Source organism: Anopheles merus, chromosome 3L (genome assembly GCF_017562075.2).
Source record: "Anopheles merus strain MAF chromosome 3L, AmerM5.1, whole genome shotgun sequence".
Taxonomy (NCBI): Eukaryota; Metazoa; Arthropoda; class Insecta; order Diptera; family Culicidae; genus Anopheles; species Anopheles merus.
In genome coordinates, this window is record NC_054085.1 from 13086815 (window position 1) to 13100111 (window position 13297).

Consider the following 13297-nt stretch of genomic DNA (forward strand, 5'->3'; position numbering starts at 1 on the left):
CGTCCGGTTTTTTTTGCGCACACAAAAACACATCCCTCGCCCCGTTTTGAAACGATTGGGCCCAAAAGGATATCAACGACACCGTCCGCCACCACCACTTGCTCCCTTTAAACAGGCTCTAGCAGACTCTTTTCCTCCACAGCGAGACTGCCACAAAAAAGAAGACCCAAAGTTCTAAACTGGTGTCGGACTCTGGGGCGGTGGGAGAACGCAGTTGAGGAAAATGGTGTTTGGCCCAACTGCAAAAAAAAAAACTCAGGAAAGAGGTTCGACAATTTTTCAGCACCAGCACTGACGACAGTGTCCCACCAAAACACTGGAGAGCACCAAAATGGGGGAAATTGCAAACGTTTTGGTGGAAGAGGCGAAAGCGAAAAAATACGGATTGATGACGCGCAGAGGAGCGGCCGGAGAGAGGATAGGAGGAGGAGATGGTGTGTTTTGATGGTTATTTCCTCGTTGCCAAATCAACGAAAACAGTTTCCAGCAGTGAAACTTGCAATCAGGAAAAGCCGGCCAGTGTCTGCCGGCTGGCTGCCTTCACAACGGAAGAAGAGAACCCACGCGCACTAAAAACTCCAGTCCGAAGAAGGAACCAGAGAAAACATGTCAGGGGACAGAGAGAGAGACGGTTTTTCGTTGCTGTGTTTTTGACCGACCGACACCAGAGTTGGAGGTTCATGTGGGAGGAGAAAGCAATCTTCTTAGTTTGATCGAATAAAGCCATGGAAAAGGGAATCAGGCGAAAAATTGTTCCCCTGTGGGGATGGTGGGGTGTGGTGAGAGAGCGTTAGTAGCGCAAGGGCAGTAGTTGTAGAGTGTAGTAGTAGTAGCAGCAGCAGCACAGTGGCAATCAAGGACATCACACCAAAGAGGACCACACCTTAGAGCGGGAGGGGAAGGAGTTGGATGTCCGGGTAAATGTTCATTTTCGCCATCATGAAAACGGAGCGAGCCTGTGTGGAGTTGCCGTATGAAAGATAGCAACGGACGGGCACAACGCTACTACTGCTGGCGAATCTCAGGACATGAGAGAGTAGTGGACGACTGATCATCACCCGTAACCAAGCTGCTGCTGAACTACTGGACGAACTGCCGTTTGCCGTCGTATCTTCATCGTCCCACAACTAGACACACAAGAGTGTGCGCGCTTGTGAAACGTTTTCATTTTCCATCCTCGCAACTAAGTGGGCTTATTTTGCTGTCCGGGAAGTTCCGGTCGGTGGGAAGGCGGAAGGATACGGGAATGGGAAATATATAACCCAGAGCAGCAACATCTCCCTGAGTTGAAGTACCACCAGCAGCATCATCAACCGACGGGGCTGTTCGGAAGCTCCAGGAGGTGGTTGCGTTCCCGTCAAATAAATGAGTTCCCGTGATAGTAAACGAGCGAAAAGCGGGCATGAGGGTAAGTACTATAAATCTCCCACACTGTCTGTGTGTGCGTGTGTCGTATCACCAAAAACGGTCCCAAATTTATTTCATGCTAAAGTTGAAGTTATTTAACCGATGCGTGTGCCTCTCTTACTGCCGCATGGAATTATAAAACCCTGAGTTTTACCCAACAGAGGACACAGAGATAAGTGGAGCCTGAGGAGTTTGAGTGTACTACAGACACACAGACGAGTGGGACTAGGCATTTTGACGACATCGGAAAAACTTGGAGCAAGTATACACAAAAACAGGGCGGCTGACTTTTGGGGACGAACTGTTGATGACATGCTGTGCCAAAAAGAGAGAGGACGGAAAAACGGGAAAACCAGCGGACATACAAAACGACCACGATCCCAATTTTCCAATTCGATTGACATGCACCAAACCATATCCGAGAAATGGGAACGCGAAGCGGTGGAAGAGACGTTCGTTGGCCATCTATCAACAGATCAGTATCAGAACGGACGACAGATACTCTGAAGTAAAAGTTACGAATAGAAGAAAAGAAAGAAAAAAAGACCTTAAATGAATCAAACAAACACTGCCAAACTCCAAAACTTTGACATTATTTGCGATTCTGCAAGGCGAACCTTTCTCTCCATTTCACGGATCATCGATTACCCACACACAACGGACGGAGGCACAACAATTCGAGGGCCACATAGGCATGCGATAACGGGTTCATCTCACACGGCACAGGACAATTTGCTTCCCAAAACAACCATTCCCCAAAACGTAGACACCATACCAAAACCTCTTCTTCACCGTAATTCAGCTGTATGGAACAGCGAACAGGGGGGAGCGAAATTCGACAAGCATTCACAGCATTCACAACCTCTCTAATAGCGAATGTAATTGATTCCGCACTTGACGTTCCGCAAAGCGTTTGAAAACCCGTTACACACGGCGGGTCTTTCTCTGCCGCCGCCGTCCATAATACTTCGATGTCTTGGATAGCAGATAGCAGAGGCATCAGAGCACACCACATCTTCAGTTTGTGTTTACCGTCACCACTCGTGACTACGGTATGTCCAACACTACATCTCAGCGTCTTACGTCTCCCAAAAACGCGTCGCATCTCACACATCAGGCGGGATTTTAAAGCGGAATATCATGTCCGACAGAGAGATCACTCTGTTCGCCTCTGCGTGATTCAGCAGAGCTGTACGGCTATTTTCCAAGGTTTTGTGTGGTGCATTGTTCCCCCGTTTAGGTGTAAAAAAGACGCTTCGCGTTCAAACCATCATCATCATCATCGTATCATGTGTCGAGTAGTGGAGCACACAGCGTCCGGATATACTCCGGACAGCATCGACCGAGATCGGCCGTCAAGAGCGCCGCGCGTTAGAAGAGGCGGCGGCAAGCTGTCAAAAAAGCGACACTCATCCAGGGCGAAATTCCAAACAAACGGGTCCTACGTTGTACCTCGACGGTTTTAGCCATGAGAGGAACAGAACGATATCCGCAAACAACGGACGTTCCCCACACAGACGGAGGTTGTGTTCCCCCGGTTCGGTTCGCAATCAGCTGGACACGCGTGCACGTTTCTTCGTCACTCAACCCAGAGGGGAACCACACCGCAATGGCTATTATTTAGCTAAAACACTCTAATTACAGGGGGCCCTCATTCGCAGCATGGAAGACTTCCTCTGGTCCAACCGCAGCAACAACAGGAAAGGGGTCGTATCTTGTGGATTGGTCAAGATTTTTCACCGACTTTAATTTGACGCAGAAGGCCACGACTGCCTGTGAATGCTGACATGGCGGATCCTTCAGACAACTTCTTCAGTACAGATCACCTCACCGCAAGTTATTCGCTTCACACTCCGGAGTTACTGTAGAATGTATGTGTCTGCCGTTCTGAACCGCCTTTAGGGGGTCGTAGACATTAATTGGATTATTTTCATCAATTGTGTCGACTCACGATTTGGCAATGTTTGTTCGAATCGCACGCACTGTGTTCTCGGGCGTTGATAGCCCCGCGCGCACATTTCACACTGTTAAAACGATGAAAACATTCATCACGCGCTCACCACCAAAGGGGTTTTGCGGGCGAGAAACGACTTCCACCGTTAGAACCAAATCCAATGAAGATACCAGCAGGACATTACTTCTTCCGAACTCCTCATGAACTCATGAAGACGGTAGTTTAATGCTTACGGAATGCTATCCTGGAGTGTGCGCCTTCCAATTACTTTCGAAAACGGTTTGATAAATCGCTGGTCAGAATTCGAACAAAACACTCCAGGGATTTAGAGAAAAAGGGGCGCGAGTTCTAACTTTTCTAAACACTCTCAGGTTGTTCGTCACTCATCACGAGGCACGAGCGGCTCTCTTCTGCCCATTTGAGCTATATTCGTTTGGTATTTAGTTGTGCTGAAGTGGGGCGACGGTTAACAAAAACACGTATAATTTCAAATCATTTCCAAAACTTTTTGCCGCCACAGCAAAAACTTTGCCGCCTACCGACCTTTGCCGGTGTGTGTTTCTGTGGGGTACAAGAAATTACAGAACTCCGAGCAGACCTCCCGCCAGGAGCAAATTATGCGCAATCGTGCGCGCTAGGCCGAGGGCTTTCCGTAAAAATTAAAATTAAGTATCCAACTTTTTCTTCCCAACCTTTCTCACCACGCTGTCTCTCTCTCTACTATTTGAATCTGTGGTTTAGTATATCCGTGAATGTTTCTGTGAGCGTGTGTCTGCCGCCCGCGTGTGGCGTCATAAGGCGGCGAATTAATTGGTATCACGTCATGCAGCACAGAGTAAGAAGAGGGTGCTGCTGCTGATGTCCACAAGGGAAAGCAAAAAACAACAACACATTAAATACTGCGTCATGGTGGCGCGCCACGGCGACCAGCAGCGGGAAAAGTTTTGCCCAGAAGGGTGCAGGAGGAGCATGGTAACAGGAGGCAAGAGGAATCACGTCACGGTCACAGGCTATGCACGACCTCTTGAAAAATCCGCAGGGAAGTTTGCGGTGTTTGGTGCAAGTTTTGCCCCTCGCAACCACCTACTCTACTGCTACTACTACTACTCCCTGACGCCGACATGGAGCAGAGATTCTTATCGGCGCTTGTGCTTAATTGTGCGGATGCGGATTTTAATGCTTTTTGGTTGTTTGGTTTGCAAAACAAAATATCAACCCGCTAGGGATTGCTTAAACATAAATATAAACCTTACCTTTGGTTGATGGTAACGGCATGTGCGCCTTACTGGAACCGTACACAGGGCTGGAATTACAGAGATGGAAAAAGTGTGTTAGTGATTTATTGTACACCATTTTACAGCTAGCGATAGAAAATTTGTATACAGATTGTGTAAAACATAAAAACAACATTATAATTATGCATATGTAGTTAATTTTTTACACTATTTATTCCGAGCACCCAAAGGAAATAATAACACAAAATGTAGATTATTTTTCCCAGAGGTTTTAAGCGCAGGTTTCATTTAATCCTGAGGTTTATAACGTTCTGTTATGCTGCTGTTCATTTATTTAAATGTAGTCGATTTTTGAAATTACAATCATTTTTAAATAGGAGCTATTCTTAATAAAAAAAGTAAAAGCATATAATTACGTATGCGTAACCCTGCATTCCGCGTAACCCTGTAACCGCATTCTACATCACCATTACCAACGACATCGGATTTGGGGATCGACATTCGGTTTTGATCGGTATAATAAAGAGGTTATCTCAAACTCACTCCGCTCGACTTGCAATTGGCGCAGCCGGTAGGATGAATTGTTAGAAAACAAACAGTGCTAGTAGGTGATTAATAAAGCTTACACAGTGTGTCCGGATTTGTGCCCCCTATTAGATAGAGGTACATTTTCATCTCCGTGTAACGTTTACAACACGGATGACTTGTGACAACGCCGTTTCCAACATTTCTACAAAATAGAACCAGCTTCTTTTCTCTATTAGAATAGCTGAGAATTGAGGTTAGGATTCAAGCGTGTCCGCACGCATCGCAGGTAAGCAAAATTTCGGTTTTAATCTCTTCGTGCTACGCACACATATGCGTGTATCGTAATAGAGAAAAAAAACTTTTGCTGCGTGCCTCGTGGTAGATACTATCAAATAGGTCTATCCGATTTCATAAACGAGTTGCTCTAGAGGCGCTTATTATTGAAAATAGAGACGCACTATTAAATAGACGTAGCTCTAATTAGTTTTATGTGGAGAAATCCGAATAATATCGCTTCCGATTCGGAACAAGAATCTGAATCCGTAGAATCTGGCGATCTCGCACACATTTCTATACCAATCGCGATCCCTTTAGAGAATTTGTGCATAAGTACAATGGAGCCTAGTGTTAGTGACCCGAATAACCCGCAGGGAAATAGTATGGGTGATACGGCTATAGAATCTTTGCAAAAGCAAATTTTGCAGCTGTCGACGGCACTAAATAATGTCGTTGCTTCACAGCAGCAAAGTGATGCAGCTAGAGTGATGCAAAACCGGTTAGAGCAAGCACAAACCCTTGAAGCGTTTTATCGCATACCGGATCCGATCAAAATTATTCCTAGTTTTGATGGAAATAAAAAACAATTGTTTTCTTGGATACAAACGGTTGAAAATGCACTGAATTTGTTTAAAGATCGTATTGATCCTCTTCTATACGAAGTTTATGTCGATGCAGTAAAAAATAAAATAATAGGAAAGGCAAGAGACATTATTAGCGCTGAGGGAAATCCACAAAACTTCGAAGAAGTAAAGAACATTCTGATAAAATCTCTAGGTGATCGGAAAGATTTGTCTTTCTATATGAGTAAACTATGGCTTAATAAAATGGGAAGTAGACGCATTTCGGAATACTACACCCATACTAAGGAACTTATACAAAAAGTCAAAGTTATTGCTAAACAAAATGAGAAGTACAAATACAGTTGGGACGCTATTAACGAATTTATCGACGAAACAAGCCTGGCTGCATTTGTCGCGGGACTAAACGATTCATTTTATGGTTATGTTCAAGCAGCTCAACTACTCGATCTGGAAAGCACGTATGCTTTTCTTTGCAAATTTGAATCTTTTCCCATGGAACATAAGCGCACTTATCGCCAACAGAGTTCAGGCAATAATGGGAATACAAACAGAGTGCAGGAAAGTTATAATAAAAATGGCACAAGATCATATGATTATAATAGCACCGACCCCTCACAACCTCAAACATCTAAATCATTTTTTCAAGTTCGTTCACCAAACGGCATGGATACATCGACTACTAAAACCAGGTTAACGATAAACAGAAATGAATTCAATAACAATGAAACATTTGACTGCAAACAAAACGACGAGGGCGAAAGCGATAAAATTTTGGTAAATTTTTGGGAGGCAAGTACAAAACATCCTCCAAAGTAGACTATCTTCCTTATATCCTGTGTGAGAATAGTGTTTCAAAAAAGGAAGTAAAATTGTTAATAGACTCAGGATCGAACAAAAATCTCATCAAGAAAGGAATCATCCCCTCCGTTGAATTTTGTGAAGAAACAATGATTAAAAATATAACGGGTGACTATTGTATCAAAACAAAAGGTACAATTAATCTACTTGGTCATCGATTACCTGATCAAACTTATTACGAAATGAACTTTCATAACTTTTTCGATGGTATTCTAGGGTCAGAATATTTAGCAATGACCGGTGGTGTTTTGAACTATAAAAACGAAACACTTACAATAGAAGAAACTTCCTTACCTTTTTTTAAATATATTCCCGCTCAAAAGCTATATAATCATATAGTAACAATAAACACGTTATCAGACGGTGATTGGTTTGTACCAAGCTACCAAGTCCTTTGCAAAAATGCTGTAATTCAACCCGGATTATACCACGCTAAAAACAAGCAAACAACTGTGTTTATCATTAGCCCATGCAGTTCATTGCCACTTAATGAAAAGGTATTTGGAATAAATGTTAACAATTTTGAAACGATTTCCCCTATACCGCTCCAAGATAACGAAAAACTAGACGAACTAGTAATTGAAAAACTTATTGCAACAGAACATCTTTCATTGCTAGAAAAAAAATATCTATTGAAAACAATTCTAGACAATCAACAAGTTCTGTTGAAAGAAAATGAAAGACTATCTTCAACCTCTATTATAAAGCATAAAATAATCACAAAAGATAATGAGCCTACATACACAAAATCATATAGGTTTCCAAACAGTTTCAAAACAGACGTTGAAAATCAAATTAAAGAAATGCTTGAAGATGGTATCATAACACATTCTAACAGTCCCTTTTCCTCACCAATCTGGGTTGTCCCCAAAAAAATAGATTCATCTGGAAAAAGAAGGGTTAGAGTAGTCATTGACTACCGCAAACTAAATGAGAAGACTATAAACGATAGATACCCTATCCCTCAAATAGAAGAGATCCTTGATAACTTAGGAAACTCAACGTATTTCTCAACTCTCGACCTTAAATCAGGATTCCACCAAATTCAGATGGATCCAGATTATCAGGAAAAAACTGCGTTTTCTACAAGTCAAGGGCATTTCGAGTTCACCAGAATGCCTTTTGGCCTGAAAAACGCTCCAGCAACATTTCAAAGGGCTATGAATCATATCTTGATCGGTTTAATTGGAACAATTTGCTTTGTATACATGGATGATATAATTGTTATTGGAAATAACTTAACATCTCATATTGATAACCTTAATACAGTGCTTAAACGTTTATCAGATTTCAATCTGAAAATCCAACTAAAAAAATGTAATTTTCTAAAGAGAGAAACTGAATTTTTGGGACATATAATTACTTCCGAAGGCGTTAAACCGAACCCAGATTTGATAAAGAAAATCGTTGATTGGAAAGTTCCGTCAACACAAAAAGAGTTGAAACAATTCCTTGGATTAACTGGGTATTACCGAAAGTTTATTCGAGACTACGCGGCAATATCCAAACCATTAACGAAATGTCTAAAGAAAGAAGCAATAGTCGATCATACAAATGATTCATACTTAAAATCATTCAATGATTTAAAAGCAATTATCTCATCAGATCAAGTTTTAGCTTATCCAAATTTTGAATTACCTTTTATTCTTACAACCGACGCAAGTAATCATGCGTTAGGTGCCGTTCTATCGCAAGTGCAAGAAAATCATGAAAGGCCAATCGCATTTGGAAGTAGAACACTGAACAAAACTGAAAGCAATTATTCAACCACCGAAAAAGAGGCTTTAGCGATAATTTGGGCGGTAAGAAAATACAAAGCATATTTGTATGGTAAAAAATTTACTCTCATTACCGATCACAAACCCTTAACGTTCATAAAGACCTCATTTAAAAATTCAAAAATATTAAACTGGAGACTCGAGCTAGAAGATTTCGATTATGACGTAAAATATAAGGAAGGCAAAGGAAACGTAGTAGCTGATGCTTTAAGCCGTTTTCCCGAAGTAAATATGAATGAAACAGATACTTCTTCAAACAACGAAAATAACATATCTAGAAATTTAATAGATAGCTGCTCTACTGTACACTCCGCTGATGATTCTGGCGATTACTTCGTTCATGTGACACATCGCCCAATAAACTATTACAAAAATCAAATCATATTCAAAATATCAGATAGGGAAGAAACCATAAATGAAATCCCTTTTCCGTATTTTCATAGAACAACAATAATAAAAAAAGAATTCAAATCTGATGATATTGTTAGCCTTATCAACAAAATTCACAACGGAAAACAAACAGCAATATACGCACCAACCGAACTATTGCAACTGATCCAAAATACTGTAAAAGAAAAATTTTCGATTAAAGGACACTTCATAATTACAACAAAAACAGTAGAAGACGTTCCAGATACAGATAGGCAAAATTTTCTAATATCAACTGAACACAATAGAGCCCATCGAGGAATTGCAGAAGTAGAGAATAAGCTACGACGTAATTATTTTTTTCCGGGAATGCAGAAATTCATAAAAAAATTTGTAAACAGTTGTGAGATCTGTATGACAGAAAAATACGAACGAAAGCCTTACCATATACAAATATCACCACGGCCAGTCACATGCAAACCATTAGATCGAGTACATATGGACATCTATATAACTAATAATTGCAGTTTCTTGTCTATTGTAGATTCATTTTCAAAACACCTCCAGATGTTCTACTTAAGAAACAAAAATATGGCTCAAGTTCAACAAAAACTCACCAAGTATTTTGCGCTTTATGGAATTCCCAAAGAAATAATAACGGATCATGAAACTACTTTTAGATCTGTACAACTGAGAAATTATCTATCTTCCTTAGGCGTCGTACTGAATTATGCGTCGTGCTCTGAGTCAAACGGACAAGTAGAAAAAACTCACAGCACCATAACAGAAATTTACAATTCCAACAAACATAAATACACTGGATGTGATACAAAATCCATGGTCAGGATATCAGTAGCATTATACAATGACTCGATACACTCATCTACAAAATTCACTCCAAACGAGCTGACATTTAACCAATCTAATGAGCGAAGTGAAGTTCAAATACTAGAAAATGCAAAAAAATTGTTTAAAGAAGCAAAACATAATTTAGATAAAGCTACGAAAAGACAAACATCTAGAAACGAAACTAAGATAAACCCTCCAAATATCGTTGAAAATCAAGACGTTTTTGTAATACCCAACATACGAACAAAAACCCAGGCAAGAGCAATCAAAACAAAAGCATGTCAAATAAAAGAACGAACTTTTGAAAATGTAAGAGGCATCAAAAGACATAAGGGAAAAATTAAACGAATTAAAACAAACTACGAATGAAATAACGAATAGTATTAGGTGATCCTCTAATATTTTTGTCAACAAAAATTTATGAAAAAGATAAATCAGTAAAAATCTTTCATTACTAAGTAAAATTAGTACCAACTGTTAAGGTCTTTGCTAAGATAGGAAATAAGTAGAAATAAGATCGAACTATTATAACGTATTTGAAAAAAAAAGAGAAAGAGAAAAACTTCTAATTGTGAATGCATGCAACGAGCCGAGGACGTCTCTTCTCTACCCCCCAGAGTAATTACGTATGCGTAACCCTGCATTCCGCGTAACCCTGTAACCGCATTCTACATCACCATTACCAACGACATCGGATTTGGGGATCGACATTCGGTTTTGATCGGTATAATAAAGAGGTTATCTCAAACTCACTCCGCTCGACTTGCAATTATATGTTTGTTTTAAATGTTCAGTTTTTTTTAAGCGATACGGCAATGCCATCCTTCCTGAATAAAAACAAATGTCTAAAGTATAAATCTTCATGGCGAATTCCTCTAACGCATAATTACTACTCTTTGTCATACCTTGCACATCTTACCGAGTTACACATCTTAATGAGTTGCTCGGTCGGAACAGAACAGGTTCAGGTACAGTTCCAGGAGAAAAAACCATTTCAAGACCGATATGAGTTCATCATAAGTTCCAGGATCGGTATGGTTTCAAAATCAGTACCAGAACCGGAACGGACTCATGATTGGTTTCAGGACCGGAATGAGTGAATGATCGATTTCCAGACCGGTATAGGTTCATTATTGATTCCAGGATCAAAATAGGTTCATGATCGTTTCCAGGAACGGATTGGGTCATGATCATTTCCAGGAACGGTATGGTTGTATGATCGGTTGACAAGACTGGCATGAGTCTAAGATCGGTTCATGGACCGATATGGATTAAGTATCTGTTCCAGGATCTGTAAGGATTCATGATCGGGTCTAATACAGGACTGGATTCAATATCAGTTACAGGATCAGAATGGGTTCAGAATCCGTTCTAGTGTTAGTATGACATGTAACATGACCGATATGGAATCGTGGTCGATTCCTGATTTGTTATGAGTTAAGTAACAGGTCCAGCACCGGCATGAACCAGAATCAGATCATGAATCAGTATGCTTCATACTGTTTTGGTTTCAGAGCCGGTATGGGTTTTATTTTGGTTTTTGGTCTCTTAATGGGTTCCTTAATCATCAGTTCCTCTTTTGAGTTCAGTTTCGATGACAGTAATTTTCGCGTACTCCTCATTTTACAGGAGATAATTAAAAACACTTCTTTTCTTAATTTTGCACCACCCTAAATTAACTAGTTTTACCAAAATGATTATCCAGTGGCAGTGAAACATTCCTCGACATAGTTGTATTTATCTTATCTTATTGACAGTTGTCTTAGGCCATATTCCATTTTGACTATCATTATTCACAAATAATTATGCATGTCAAAATCGTTTTGCTATTCGTCTGATCAAAATGAGTTTTAAAAAATTAATTAGAAATAAGATATCGTTTGAAGCCACATTAAACTAATTTAAAAAAAATTAATTCACCGTCACTGTTAGTATAATTCTAACAAAACAAATTTATCTAAGTTGGATGCATTACAGGGGAAAAAACACTTTGTATTCGAATTATGAATACAAGTTAACACATTCCAATTCGTAACCATGGGCAGTAATAAATCTTACTCGGTGGTGTTCAACAAACAAATGTACTGACAATGTTTCCAGCAATGCGTGTAAACATTGCAAGCAATATTAAACAGATAACACACCATTTGGCCCCCTGCTCACATACACACACCCCTTTAAGGTGTCAAAAGTTCAACGACAAAAATGTCCACACACTGCCCAGATCCAACTTCAATCGCACACGCCGTCGTACACGCATGTTTTGCTGCAATTTTTCAACGTTTTTCACGCCCGCCAAAACAACACACACGCGTCTTCCCTCAGCTTTCATACAACCGACGTAACACCTTTCCAATTACACACCGTGCTGCATGCGTGCATGCATCATACCGCGGCCACATTCAATTATTGACCGGGCACATGAAGAAGACACCCCCACTCGGACGACACAGACAGCACCACACCACACAGGGGGGAATGGAGCCTCGGTGAAAAGGCAGCAGTATAAAACAAACCCCGAGGACAGGGAAACAACACGACATTCCATTTGCCCATCATCCATAAAACACTAGCGAGCATGTTGAAACGGAAAGCAGCGCTAAAAACAAAACTAGCAACAAAACAGAACCACCAAAGGGGTAAAATATCACACCGCGACAAAACCTTTTGGAGACGACAGCGGTTGTGCATCAGTGCAGCATCAGCAGCAGCAGCATCAGTGTAAGGTACAACAGTTCCTCCTCCAGAGAAGTTGTTGCCTGTAAAGTGTACGGCCGGGATACAAATCCCTTCGCAGGCGCGCTCTTCCCATAAATGGTCATTGTTTGCAAGAGACGCGCGCATCATCCTTTTGCTTCGATTGCCACCCGGTGTGTGTGCCCCTTGTGGCTTAAAGGTGGATAACAAAAAAAGTAAAAGGGAAGGTTATCTCCAATGCACACACAACTACAATGGCAGAAGCAGCAATACCCTGGCGTAACAACAGCCGAATGCCTAGGGTTTGTGTCTTTCCGTTCCTTCAGCTCACTCTAACAGACGCAACACAACAATGGTGGGGGAAGAGGAGTTCAATAATCACTCTCTTTAGCAAATCGGGTTCGCGTGTGCAACCCCTCAACACAAGTCGCCTCCCCTCCTCATTCATGCCTTCCCCACGAATGGTTCGCGCGAGCGAGCTTATGCAAAGTTCAATCATAACCAAATCGATCTAAAAACCATTGCCATGCTCAATCCCTTATTTGGTGCACAAGCACAGGTAGAGGAGACACGATTCCCTTTTTGCCGCCTGACCAGCCGCGGCTGCTGCTGCACAAAGCACAAAGAGAGAGAGGGAGGGAGAGAGCGCCCAACATTAGTGCACAAATTCCACGGCATAAAGCAAAAATTATGTTCAACCTAAATTACAGCTACCCTTTTGTCTGTCTGTTGTCTCCCCCATTCTCCTTCCATTGCATCCGC

The 13297-nt window shown here is 41.2% G+C and overlaps 1 protein-coding gene across 12 annotated transcripts in view; it reads right to left on the reverse strand.

The window, feature by feature from the left end:
• The window catches only part of LOC121598356 (protein sax-3-like), a 135188-nt gene that overhangs the window by 103077 nt on the left and 18814 nt on the right, over positions 1 to 13297 (reverse strand). For all 12 annotated transcript variants that reach the window (XM_041925046.1, XM_041925039.1, XM_041925042.1 and 9 more), the window contains one exon: positions 4615 to 4664. The gene's annotated coding sequence lies outside the window, so the exon portion shown is untranslated. The remainder of the gene's footprint in view (positions 1 to 4614; positions 4665 to 13297) is intronic.